At 40.8% G+C, this 12,034-nt stretch overlaps 1 long non-coding RNA gene and 2 other non-coding genes across 4 annotated transcripts; all 3 read left to right on the top strand.

Moving 5' to 3' along the window:
• The first annotated feature begins 486 nt into the window (after positions 1 to 486).
• Positions 487 to 4,598, top strand: LOC111975009 (uncharacterized). Of its 2 annotated transcripts, XR_002878754.2 has the most exons (6): positions 511 to 525; positions 809 to 860; positions 2,592 to 2,706; positions 3,060 to 3,180; positions 3,283 to 3,479; positions 4,179 to 4,415. It is a non-coding gene; the product is annotated as an uncharacterized lncRNA (long non-coding RNA). The 2 variants fall into 2 exon arrangements; XR_011481118.1 differs by having other exon boundaries at positions 487 to 525; positions 809 to 2,706; positions 4,179 to 4,598.
• Positions 4,599 to 10,660: 6,062 nt separating this feature from the next.
• trnam-cau (transfer RNA methionine (anticodon CAU)) lies at positions 10,661 to 10,732 on the top strand. The gene has a single exon. It is a non-coding gene; the product is annotated as a tRNA-Met (tRNA).
• A 132-nt stretch (positions 10,733 to 10,864) lies between these two features.
• On the top strand, positions 10,865 to 10,937 carry trnar-ccu (transfer RNA arginine (anticodon CCU)). The gene has a single exon. It is a non-coding gene; the product is annotated as a tRNA-Arg (tRNA).
• Positions 10,938 to 12,034: the final 1,097 nt, after the last annotated feature.

Raw genomic sequence — 12,034 nt, 5'->3', positions numbered from 1 at the left:
GGCTTTCTAAACCACAAATGCATTCTCACCTCAGGCTTGAGAAAGTAGAGATGGAAATGGTCCCCAACCCACTCAAGTTAGTTCAAATAGTAACAGGTGCAGGCTATTGATTTTCCCCTAAAGGCCCAAAGGCCTTGTCTTTCAAACCTAATAAACCTTGTCCTAATTATCCTCAAAACAGACTAACTTGAACCATTTCACTATATTACTTCAGTCACATATTAACATTCACATCTAACATTTCATTATTAATTTAATCAATTTCAGTACCAATTCATTTCTTGTTATTTTTCTCCTCTTTTAAAATCAATATCCAATGTTCATATCAATGTTGATTGTCCTCCATATTCTTAGTGTGAGTAAAACTTCTTCATGTGTGTGTGAGTGGATACAGATCTTCCAGCAAGTGCTCTCTACAAATAGAACGTCCCAGAAAACTAAAGCTCACCATGCAGCCACGCCCAGTTTGATCACCTAATAAATAGCCAACACCAGTCCTTTTCAGAAAGGTGGAGCAAAATGGAGGTAAGATTAGTACTTTTAGCATTTTTTATTAATGTTTTCTAAACAGGTAAAGTAAATTACGTTAACCTACATGTACAGTATATGTTAATTACAGTAGTCTGTTAATCAAAATATTATGATCATCCTTTACTGTTGTCTGGCCCATTAGAAATAGTGTTAAAGATACTGCTTGTGTTTTTCATTATATGACCGTATGGGAAGATGAAAAAAACATGTGACTTTCTCTTCATGTTAGTTTAATGTGAAAACAAGGTTAATCTAAATCTGTTCTTTATTCCCCCAGAATAATGGACATGGAAATGAGAAAATTGGCATAGAAGTATGCCAAATAACAGGTAAAATAAATAAACATTATCCTGATAATTCGAATGAATATTCTACTGCCAAAAACTTCTCAACAAATGAATGCTATAAGTTAATCAAAAAATTTATACCACCATCAGTTGTGTATGAGACTAAAACTTTAACTTTTTCTCAAGAGTTTGATTCTAGCAAAGTACAAGATTGTAGAGAGTTATATAAAAAAAAAACTACTAATAACATTCAAGTTTTTAATTTTTATAATTTTGTTTTAAAAGTTAATAAGTGCAGCTTGGCTACATTTAAGATTTATGAGACTTCTAACAGGATAGCAAAAGCAAAACTCATTGAACACGTTTTGATGTCATCTGAAGACCTGACCAAATATCTTAATTCCAAGTATCCTAGGGACCCAAAACATAAGCGGACGAAACTGTCGAGCGTTGATACATTCATTCTTGAAGAAATTTGTAATAATGTAATTTACCTCGATAGGAAAAATCTTTATGAAGCGTTAATTATGAAAGTTATGAAAAATGGAACAATTCACGGAAATGAACCAAATCCTACATACATTATAGCAGGACAGATTATTTGTTTATTTGACAGGAATGACAACTATTGTAAACCTGTGTTCAGAATGAATCACTTTATTGAGGACGGCAACGTTATTAAAGTGACTGACATTAAAATTCCTGAAGAAAAAATGTCATATAGTACATTATCTGAAAGGATTCCAAAGTCTCTAGACTTCCAACAGTCTCTCATTTACTTCATCAATGGAGATCAAGAAAACCTTTTTAATTATACCCATAACCAATTTCATGCAACTGCTTTAGTGGCGATGTTAATATCAGAGGTAATCAGAAATCCAATTATGATATTTATTAACATAATTGCAATTAAAAGTAATTTCTTACATACATTTGATGAGTACCACCGGAAACTGCCATCTCTAGCTGGGGGAACCTGGAAAGGTCACAGACCCTATGGTGCTACATTTTTACAAAAATTAGATACATTTCTCAATTATGTGAATTTCAGTGATTTATCGTTCATTGATTGACCTTCTGCTGTCGGAGATCACACACACTGACTCAAAGTGGTTGAGATGGAAATGGGAGCAGAACCATTTTTATAATTTTTTTGTTTCATAATAGATTTTATTTTTAATTCAACATTTTTATCGATTCTTAATAGGTCGATTCTGGACGGTTGCGCTAACGTAGGCTAATGCGATTAGCATGAGGTTGTAAGTAACAAGAACATTTCCCAGGACATAGACATGTCAGATATTGGCAGAAAGCTTAAATTCTTGTTAATCTAACTGCACTATCCAATTTACAGTAGCTATTACAACGAAGGAATACCATGCTATTGTTTGAGCGCACAATTTTCAACATGAAAAGTTATTAATAAACAAACTAGGCACATTTGGGCAGTCTTGATACAAAATTTTGAACAGAAATCCAATGGTTCATTGTATCAGTCTAAAACTTTGCACATACACTGATGTCATCTAGTGGCCAAAATCTAAATTGCACCTGGGCTGGAATAATACATTATGGCATTTCTCTTGCATTTTCAAAGATGATGGTACAAAAATAATACAAAAGAACGCTTGTTTTTTTCTTTGTACAATTGGCCCAGCGTTGTCCTGGTTTGGCTGGTGTAGGCTGTCATTGTAAATAAGAATTTGTTCTTAACTGAATGGTCTAGGTAAAATTAAGCAATTTAAAATAAATCTAAACCTAAGAAATTTACAGAGCAAGGCAGTTAACCCGCAACAACTGCTCCCTGGGTGGCAAAAATTCATCTTCATTATTCTCCATTTTGCTCCACCTCCACTTCCTGGAGGAGCCAGGTGGGGCCACAGAGCAGGTAGGTGCAGATTCTTCTCCACTGACGTCAATGCTTCAATCTGATACTGTACCTCAGTTACACTGAATGCAAATCTAGAGGAACTTGTTATAGAGAGCAGAATTTTCTGTGGGTGTTATGATTAGGGTGATCTGTGCGACAGCTTCCACTGCCAACAAGGAACACAAGTGCTTTACACGTTGCATTGTTGTGAACCACACTTATCTTCAGTCTAATCCAGCTGTCCAGTTTTACCTGTTGTAAATCTTTTTTTATCATAACAAGCTGTCAAAAGGTTCCTGACGTATATCTTAGACTTTAACATTTGGTATTTTATTATTTAGATTTTGTATTCATCATGTTTTGACCTCCAGGCTCCTCCATCTACTCCTGCCAACTCTGTCAGTTCACCAGACCCCACAATCCAGCCTCCACACCATTGCAGTAACAGCCATATCTTCACGTCACAAAGCTTCAGTACTATCTGAATGTGTTGTAAGTCCTGTACAGCACTTGGTATACAGTACATCACTATTTAGACAATGTGTTCAGCTGCATTGCTAACCTAACCAACCCCCTCTGAATCTTCTCATTCAGGAAGTACCATCCAGCATCCTGTGGCAACCTCAATGTGAATCAAATCAAATAAACTAGAATATACATCCGCTCTGACCCGTGAATCCGCACTGACCCGTGATCACCACCGACCCGGGCTCTACAGAGGTAGCCTTGGACGCCCAGGCTTTGCACACGTTCAAGGACACGAGATTTAGAAGAATCCCAGTGAGCAAAATGTACTTATTTTTTTATAAATCCTCTGAAGGATCTCTACAGATCGGTGTCCCACCCGCGGGACGGTTGAGCTAATGTGTGCTAATGCGATTAGCATGAGGTTATAAGTAACAAGAACATTTCCCAGGACATAGACATATCTGATATTGGCAGAAAGCTTAAATTCTTGTTACTCTAACTGCACTGTCCAATTTACAGTAGCTATTACAGTGAAAGCATACCATGCTATTGTTTGAGGAGAGTGCACAGTTATGAACTTGAAAAGTAATTAATAATCCAATTCGTCACATTTGGGCAGTCTTGATAAAAATGTTTTATCGGAAATGCAATGGTTCATTGGATCAGTCTAAAACGTTGCACATACACTGCTGCCATCTAGTGACCAATCTAAATTGCGCTTGGGCAAGAACAATACTTTATGGCCTTTCTCTTGCATTTCAAAGATGATGGTACAAAAAAATTCTGAAAACGTTTTATTTTTCTTTGTATTATCTTTTACCAGATCTAATGTGTTATATTCTCCTACATTAATTTCACATTTCCACAAAATTCAAAGTGTTTCCTTTCAAATGGTATCAAGAATATGCAGTTTAATTAGGGTATGTCATTTTAGGTGAAAATTGAAAAAAAGGGGCGGTTCCTTAAGCGATTTTAAACGGTTTCAACCAAGAATATGTATTTTTGACATCTTTTACTCACAGTAATGTCCTCCCGAGACCACCACAAGGATGACTCTCAGCACACCAGACCGCAGGGACCGATAAGATGTGATTGGATGTTCAGCAGGATGTGGACCTCGCCACGTCATCTGGCCACAGAGATAAAGGCTAATGGATCTGACAGAGATAGTTTTTTGTTTGATTTGTTTTGATTTGTTTTGATTTGATGTAATATTCTATATTAAAAAAGAGACAAACATACAGAATAACTTGATTGATCAATTAACCAAACACACAACTTTTTCTAATGCATGGAATGATGTGATTGATTAGTCAAGAAGGTACAATACACAAAAAAAAATATGAATACAAGGAATGACTAGACAAGTCAAAGTACAGTATAGGGAATAAATTGACCAGTAAAAGCACGATACTGAATTGCACTTTCAATAGTCATTTGTTTTTATCAATTAAAAGCTCCAGTCATTAATTTAACCTTAATATGGCCTTCAATGGAAAAGCGTAGAAAATCGTCATTGATTTAGTGCTAGAGTGTATTCAGAATACGGCCATTCTGACATTCATTATAAAATACCTCAGATAAGACCAAGAAAGTGTGTGTGTGTGTGTGTGTTTTTGTGTGTGTGTGTTTGTGTGTGTGTGTTTGTGTGTGTGTGGATGTGGTGTTGCGGTGTGTCTGCAGGCGTGTGTGCATGTGTGTTTTCCTGTGATATAATTGTTGTTTTCTTCATCCAGTGTCTTCCGTGGAATCACCTCAGCATGTCACGCCCTATTTCTCCTAGAGTGCCACGACAACATACCTTCACATAGAAAAAGAAAGACAGAAAGAGAATGAGACAGAGAACTGGGAGAGAAAGGGGGAGGATAGAGGGAGAGAACAAATGATTACCCCAGTTTAAATATGTCATCAGTGATTCCTGGCTACATATCCTGTGTCTGTCTGTGTGTGTGTGTGTGTGTGTGTGTGTGTGTGSMGGGGGGGGGGGGGGGGGGGGGGTTGTAGTGTAACATAACATATGCTACAGTTCATGATATCTGCATTAATGCCTACTCTATAATTCAAATGTGAAGATGCAAAGAAGAAACCATAACACTCGAACGTACACACACATACACAAATTATTATTCTATACCTACGGGTGACATAATATTTCCCCAATACCAACCGTCAGATTAACAAATCACATACTATGCCTTTAAATCAAGCAATTTTGAAGCCAAATGAATTTGATTTGAGAATGGACTATGCCTTGAACCTTTCACTGGCATTGAGTTACTGAAATTAATACAGGTGATAGCTCACATATACCATACCAGAGCCATAAAACATATACTGTACACTGAGTATACAAAACTTTAAGGACACCGGTTCTTTCCATGACACAGACATACCAGGTGAATCCAGGTGAAAGCTGTGATCCCTTACTGATGTCACTGGTGTAACATCCAGTGATTTAGATGGCTTATGTTTGTATGAACTGAGGTCAGGGCATTCGTATTGTTTAGTTTAACTTTACTCAGAAGTTTGCTGGCATTACATAGTTCACATGGCATATCCCTCCTGCCGTCTGTCTACTGTAAAACATGGAACTGGAACCCCACAGAATGAATACATGGACTGGATTGTGGCATAATGTTCACTACATTACATTCCTCCCTAATGTCACAATAAAGAAACTTAGGTTATCACTACTGGTCGGTATACAATTCACTTGGGATACAACATTAAGGTTTTTAACTACTTCACAGTCTTCAAACTCTCTTCAATGAGATATCTTGGAGGTCTTCTATTAGTTCTCATAGTGTATCAAGGGTTTGGATCTGGATCAGGGTTTTGATCTGGTTGTTCAGTGTCCTGTGGACCAGTGTTCAGGTCGTCCTCTTCTTCCGACAGCTCGGCGTCGAAGTCGACAGGTATTGACGGTGGGAGCTTTTTGAAGAAGTATGAGTTTTGTCACTGTTATCACCGAACCTTTGATTCTCACAACTTTGTAAGGCTTAGGATTGTAGGGAGTCATGAGTTTTCCTTTGACTTGCTGATTGCAGAGTACCGTATCTCCTGGTTTGAGTGTGGAGGGTTGTGCTCGGTTCTTGTAGTAAGCAGTCTATTTCATGCGTTGCTTTGCACATTGATCAGTGTCACATAGCTTGGTGTTTGGAGCAAAGTGAGTTGTTGTGGGAAGTGTAGTGCAGCGTTTTCTTCCAAATATCAGCTCGGCTGGTGTTTGTTGAGTAGTTCCGTGAGGGGTTGCGCGGTAGTTCCCCCGAAAACTGTACCGATTTTGTTTACAAGGTTTTCCTTCAGAGTTTGTGGCTGTGACAGTTTTCTTGAGTGTTCTCATGAAGCGTTCTGCTTTGGCATTAGCTCCAGGCCAGTAAGGTGTTTTCTTTCTGTGTTTAAATCCAAGGTAGTGGCTGAAATCTGTGAAGGACTGTCCATTGAAGGGAGGGTCCATTGTCCATTTTTACAATCTCAGGTACTCCAAAGGAGGGGAAAACTTTGTCAAGCTTGGGAATGACAGAAGTGGCAGATGTGGACTTTACGATTTCAACTTCCAGATACCTTGAGTGTTTGTTGACAGCTACAAGTAGGTAGTCACCTGATGGGAAAGGACCACAGAAATTGACTGATACTTCTAGCCATGGACCTTTGGGTAGTTTTGACATAGACAGTGGTTCCATATGATTTTCTACAGTGGCAGCTTGACATGGAATGCATTGCTGAATTGCTTTTTCAACAAAGTCATCTATGCCTGGAAACCAAACCTTCTCTCTCAGTAGGTGTTTTGTTTTTACAACACCTAGATGTCCTGTGTCAACTAGGTTGATTTCTTTTTTTTGGAGAGAGATTGGCGTTTGCTTGTGCGTTGATTAGTTAGTTCATGTCTCATGCGAAAGAGTGCTTTAATGTTTGGAAATCAACGTCTTGTTTGTCACGTGGTGAATCTTGCCAGGTTCCTGTGACAATGTGACAATAGGCGCATCACCTTCTGTAGAGCTGTCTCTTTCTTTCTTCTTCCACCTCTTCTAGAGTCATCGCTTTGGGAGCTGTGTTGTCAATGATAAAGTTCACATATTCTTCTGACATGCGAGAGGTTCTTTGTGGGGTTTCCCCTGCGATGGGATGTCTTGACATGTAGTCGGCAGGGTTGTCTTTACTGGCTTTGTACTTCACAGTGTAGTTGTATGGTTGTAGTTTCAGTCTCCATCGGTCAAGTCATGCTGGGGGGGTGGCTTTTGTGTTGTTGAATATTAGCTCTAGTGGTTTATGGTCTGTGAAGTGAGCTCCATAGAGATACAAGTGAAAGTTTTGGAATGCCCAGATGATCGTCAGAGCTTCTCTCTCAGTTTGTGAGCAGTGCATATGCTATGATATGGGCATCTTTGTCACTTGTAGTGCTGTGCTGACTTAGTATGACACCTAAACCAACTGGGCTGGCATCAACTAACAGTGTCGTCCTCTTGGCTGGGTCAAAGTAGGCTGTCGTCGTGTGCTGCATCAGACGTGTTCTTAATTTTTTCATCGCAGACTGGTGCTGTAGTCCCTATGACCAGGTGTGATGTTTACTTGTGAGTTCAAGAAGAGGCTGTGTGGCTGTTGCAAAATCTGGTATGAACTGTGAGCAGTATTGTATCATGCCAAGTAGACTGATAACTTCCTAGGCATTTTGAGGTGCTGGCAGATTCTGTATTGCTTTGATTTTCTTTGGATCCGCCAAATTGCTTTTCTGAGAAAACATTGCCGTAAAACTCAAGTGTTGTTTTGCTGTATTCACATTTTTCTTTGTTCAGCGTGAGATTTTTCTCTCTCAATCTCCAAAACTTAGCTTTGATACTTGCGTTGTGTTCATCTTGAGATCTACCGTAGACTAGGATGTCATCGCTCATGTTTCTCACGTTGGGAATGCTTTTCAGTACTTGCTGTATTGCATTTTGCAACACCTCGGCAGCTGAATTTATGCCAGAGTTCACTCTGGGGGATCTCAATAGGCCAGTATGTGTAGTGAAGGTTGTGATGTACCATGAGTCTGGATGTAACTCAAGCTGGTGGTATCCAGCATTAAGATCTAGCTTGGAGAACACCACTGCTCCATTCAGATCATGGATGAGGTTGTCAACCTTTGTTGTGATGTGTCGTTCACGTTGAATTGCTGTGTTCGGAAGGCGCATGTCGACACAGACAAACTTTATCAGGCGTATTGGGTTTTGGTGTGACCACTATTGGGGTTTCATGGCGTTGGCCCACTGATTTTTTCTGATGATGTCTTGGCTTTTTAGTGTGTCAAGCTCCTTTTGAACTTTTTCTCTCATGTGAAAAGAATTAGGTTAGGTATTTTTAAGCCATGCGAAAATTGAGACATGGATTGTGTATGTGTGATATTAAGAGGGTGAATGGGCAAGACAAAATATATTTAAGTGCCTTTGAACGAGGTAAGGTAGCATGTGCCAGGCGCACTGGTTTGTGTCAAGAACTGCAACGCTGCTGGGTTTTTCACACTCAGCAGTTCACTGTGTGTACCATGAATGGTCCACCACCCAAAGGACATCCAGCCAACTTGAGCGAACTGTGGGAAGCATTGTAGTCAACATGGGCCAGCATCCCTTTGGAATGCCTTCAACACCTTGTAGAGTCCATGTCCTGACTAATTGAGCAGGAGCCTGATATAATCAAATTTAACTCCTTAACTTTTCCTATTCATTCTCTATGGTAAGTCTTATCACCATGGGTGTAATATATTTCTGGCCACTGGTTGGTTTTGTCTCGGTTTCATGGCTCTGTTAGACACCCCATAGGCCACTCTAGAAAGGACACTTTCAGTCTGTCGCTATACTATAGCAGGAGTTACCTCACGGAGAAAGGAGTGAGGAAGTGCATGAAGCGAGACGGTGGATGGTGGTTGGAAGAGCGCACTGGAGTGGAGTGCTGGAGTGCGAACAAAAATAAAAAATTCGTAATTTCCTTGTCATTTGTCAGTGCCTTCCATTATATATTTTTTTACCTCTTCTATCAGTTCGTATAGGTCATCTTCTGAGTAACAGTGCCCCAGTGGCCTAATGGATAAGGCACTGGCCTCCTAAGCCAGGGATTGTGGGTCCAATCTTGGGTGGTTGGAAGCAGAGTGGCGCAGCGGAAGCGTGCTGGGCCCTTAACCAGAGGTCGATGGATCGAAAACCATCCTCTGCTAACCTGTTTTTTAGCAATGGAGTGCGAACAAAATAAAGAATTAGTAATTTCATTGGCATTTGTCAGTGCCTTCCATTATATATTTTTTTACCTCTTCTATCAGTTCGTATAGGTCATACTGAGTACACAGTGCCCCAGTGTTCTAATGGATAGATACTGGCCTCCTAAGCCAGGGATTGTGGGTCCAATCTTGGGTGGTTGGAAGCAGAGTGGCGCAGCGGAAGCGTGCTGGGCCCATAACCAGAGGTCGTGGATCGAAACCATCCTCTGCTAACCTGTTTTTTAGCAATGGAGTGGCGAACAAAAATAAAAAATTCGTAATTTCATTGGCATTTGTCAGTGCCTTCCATTATATATTTTTTTACCTCTTCTATCAGTTCGTCTATAGGTCATACTGAGTACACAGTGCCCCAGTGGCCTAATGGATAAGGCACTGGCCTCCTAAGCCAGGGATTGTGGGTCCAATCTTGGGTGGTTGGAAGCAGAGTGGCGCAGCGGAAGTGTGCTGGGCCCATAACCCAGAGGTCGATGGATCGAAACCATCCTCTGCTAACCTGTTTTTTTAGCAATGGAGTGCGACAAAAATTCAAAAATTTGTAATTTCATTGGCATTTGTCAGTGCCTTCCATTTATATTTTTTTTACCTCTTCTATCAGTTCGTATAGGTCATACTGAGTACACAGTGCCACAGTGGCCTAATGGATAAGGCACTGGCCTCCTAAGCCAGGGATTGTGGGTCCAATCTTGGGTGGTTGGAAGCAGAATGGCGCAGCGGAAGCGTGCTGGGCCCATAACCCAGAGGTCGATGGATCGAAACCATCTCCTGCTAACCAGTTTTTTTTAGCAATGGAGTGCGAACAAAAATAAAAAATTCGTAATTTCATTGGCATTTGTCAGTGCCTTCCATTATATATTTTTTATACTATTCTATCAGTTCGTATAGGTCATCCTGACTACACAGTGCCCCAGTGGCCTAATGGATAAGGCACTGGCTCCTAAGCCAGGGATTGTGGGTTCAAGTCCATCTGGGGTGGTTTGAAGCAGAGTGGCGCAGCGGAAGCGTGTGCTGGGCCCTTAACCCAGAGGTCGATGGATCGAAACCATCCTCTGCTAACCTGTTTTTTTAGCAATGGAGTGCGAACAAAAATAAAGAATTGTAACTTCATTGGCATTTGTCAGTGCCTTCCATTATATATTTTTTTACCTCTTTCTATCAGTTCGTATAGGTCATACTGAGTACACAGTGCCCCAGTGTTCTAATGGATAAGATACTGGCCTCCTAAGCCAGGGATTGTGGGTCCAATCTTGGGTGGTTGGAAGCAGAGTGGCGCAGCGGAAGCGTGCTGGGCCCATAACCCAGAGGTCGATGGATCGAAACCATCCTCTGCTAACCTGTTTTTTTAGCAATGGAGTGCGAACAAAAATAAAAAATTCGTAATTTCATTGGCATTTGTCAGTGCCTTCCATTATATATTTTTTTACCTATTCTATCAGTTCGTATAGGTCATACTGACTACACAGTGCCCCAGTGGCCTAATGGATAAGGCACTGGCCTCCTAAGCCAGGGATTGTGGGTTCAAGTCCCATCTGGGGTGGTAGGAAGCAGAGTGGCGCAGCGGAAGTGTGCTGGGCCCATACCCCAGAGGTCGATGGATCGAAACCATCCCTGCTAACCTGTTTTTTTAGCAATGGAGTGCGAACAAAATTCAAAAATTTTGTAATTTCATTGGCATTTGTCAGTGCCTTCCATTTATATTTTTTTACCTCTTCTATCAGTTCGTATAGGTCATACTGAGGACACAGTGCCACAGTGGCCTAATGGATAAGGCACTGGCCTCCTAAGCCAGGGATTGTGGGTCCAATCTTGGGTGGTTGGAAGCAGAGTGGCGGAGCGGAACGTGCTGGGCCCATAACCCAGAGGTCGATGGATCGAAACCATCCTCTGCTAACCTGTTTTTTTAGCAATGGAGTGCGAACAAAATTCAAAAATTTGTAATTTCATTGGCATTTGTCAGTGCCTTCCATTATATATTTTTTTTACCTCTTCTATCAGTTCGTATAGGTCATACTGAGTACACAGTGCCACAGTGGCTATGGATAGGCACTGGCCTCCTAAGCCAGGGATTGTGGGTCCAATCTTGGGTGGTTGGAAGCAGAATGGCGCAGCGGAAGCGTGCTGGGCCCATAACCCAGAGGTCGATGGATCGAAACCATCCTCTGCTAACCTGTTTTTTTAGCAATGGAGTGCGAACAAAATAAAAAATTCGTAATTTCCTTGTCATTTGTCAGTGCCTTCCATTATATATTTTTTTACCTATTCTATCAGTTCGTATAGGTCATACTGACTACACAGTGCCCCAGTGGCCTAATGGATAAGGCACTGGCCTCCTAAGCCAGGGATTGTGGGTTCAAGTCCATCTGGGTGGTTGGAAGCAGAGTGGCGCAGCGGAAGCGTGCTGGGCCCATAACCAGAGGTCGATGGTCAGAAACCATCCTCTGCTAACCTGTTTTTTTAGCAATGGAGTGCGAACAAAATAAAAAAATTCGTAATTTCCTTGTCATTTGTCAGTGCCTTCCATTTATATTTTTTTTACCCTTTCTATCAGTTCGTATAGGTCATACTGAGTACACAGTGCCCCAGTGGCCTAATGGATAAGGCACTGGCCTCCTAAGCCAGGGATTGTGGGTCCAA

This window comes from Salvelinus sp. IW2-2015, linkage group LG15, assembly GCF_002910315.2.
Source record: "Salvelinus sp. IW2-2015 linkage group LG15, ASM291031v2, whole genome shotgun sequence".
NCBI lineage: Eukaryota > Metazoa > Chordata > Actinopteri > Salmoniformes > Salmonidae > Salvelinus > Salvelinus sp. IW2-2015.
The sequence above is the reverse complement of the archived record's forward strand: the minus strand, read 5'-3'. Positions and strand labels throughout refer to the sequence as shown.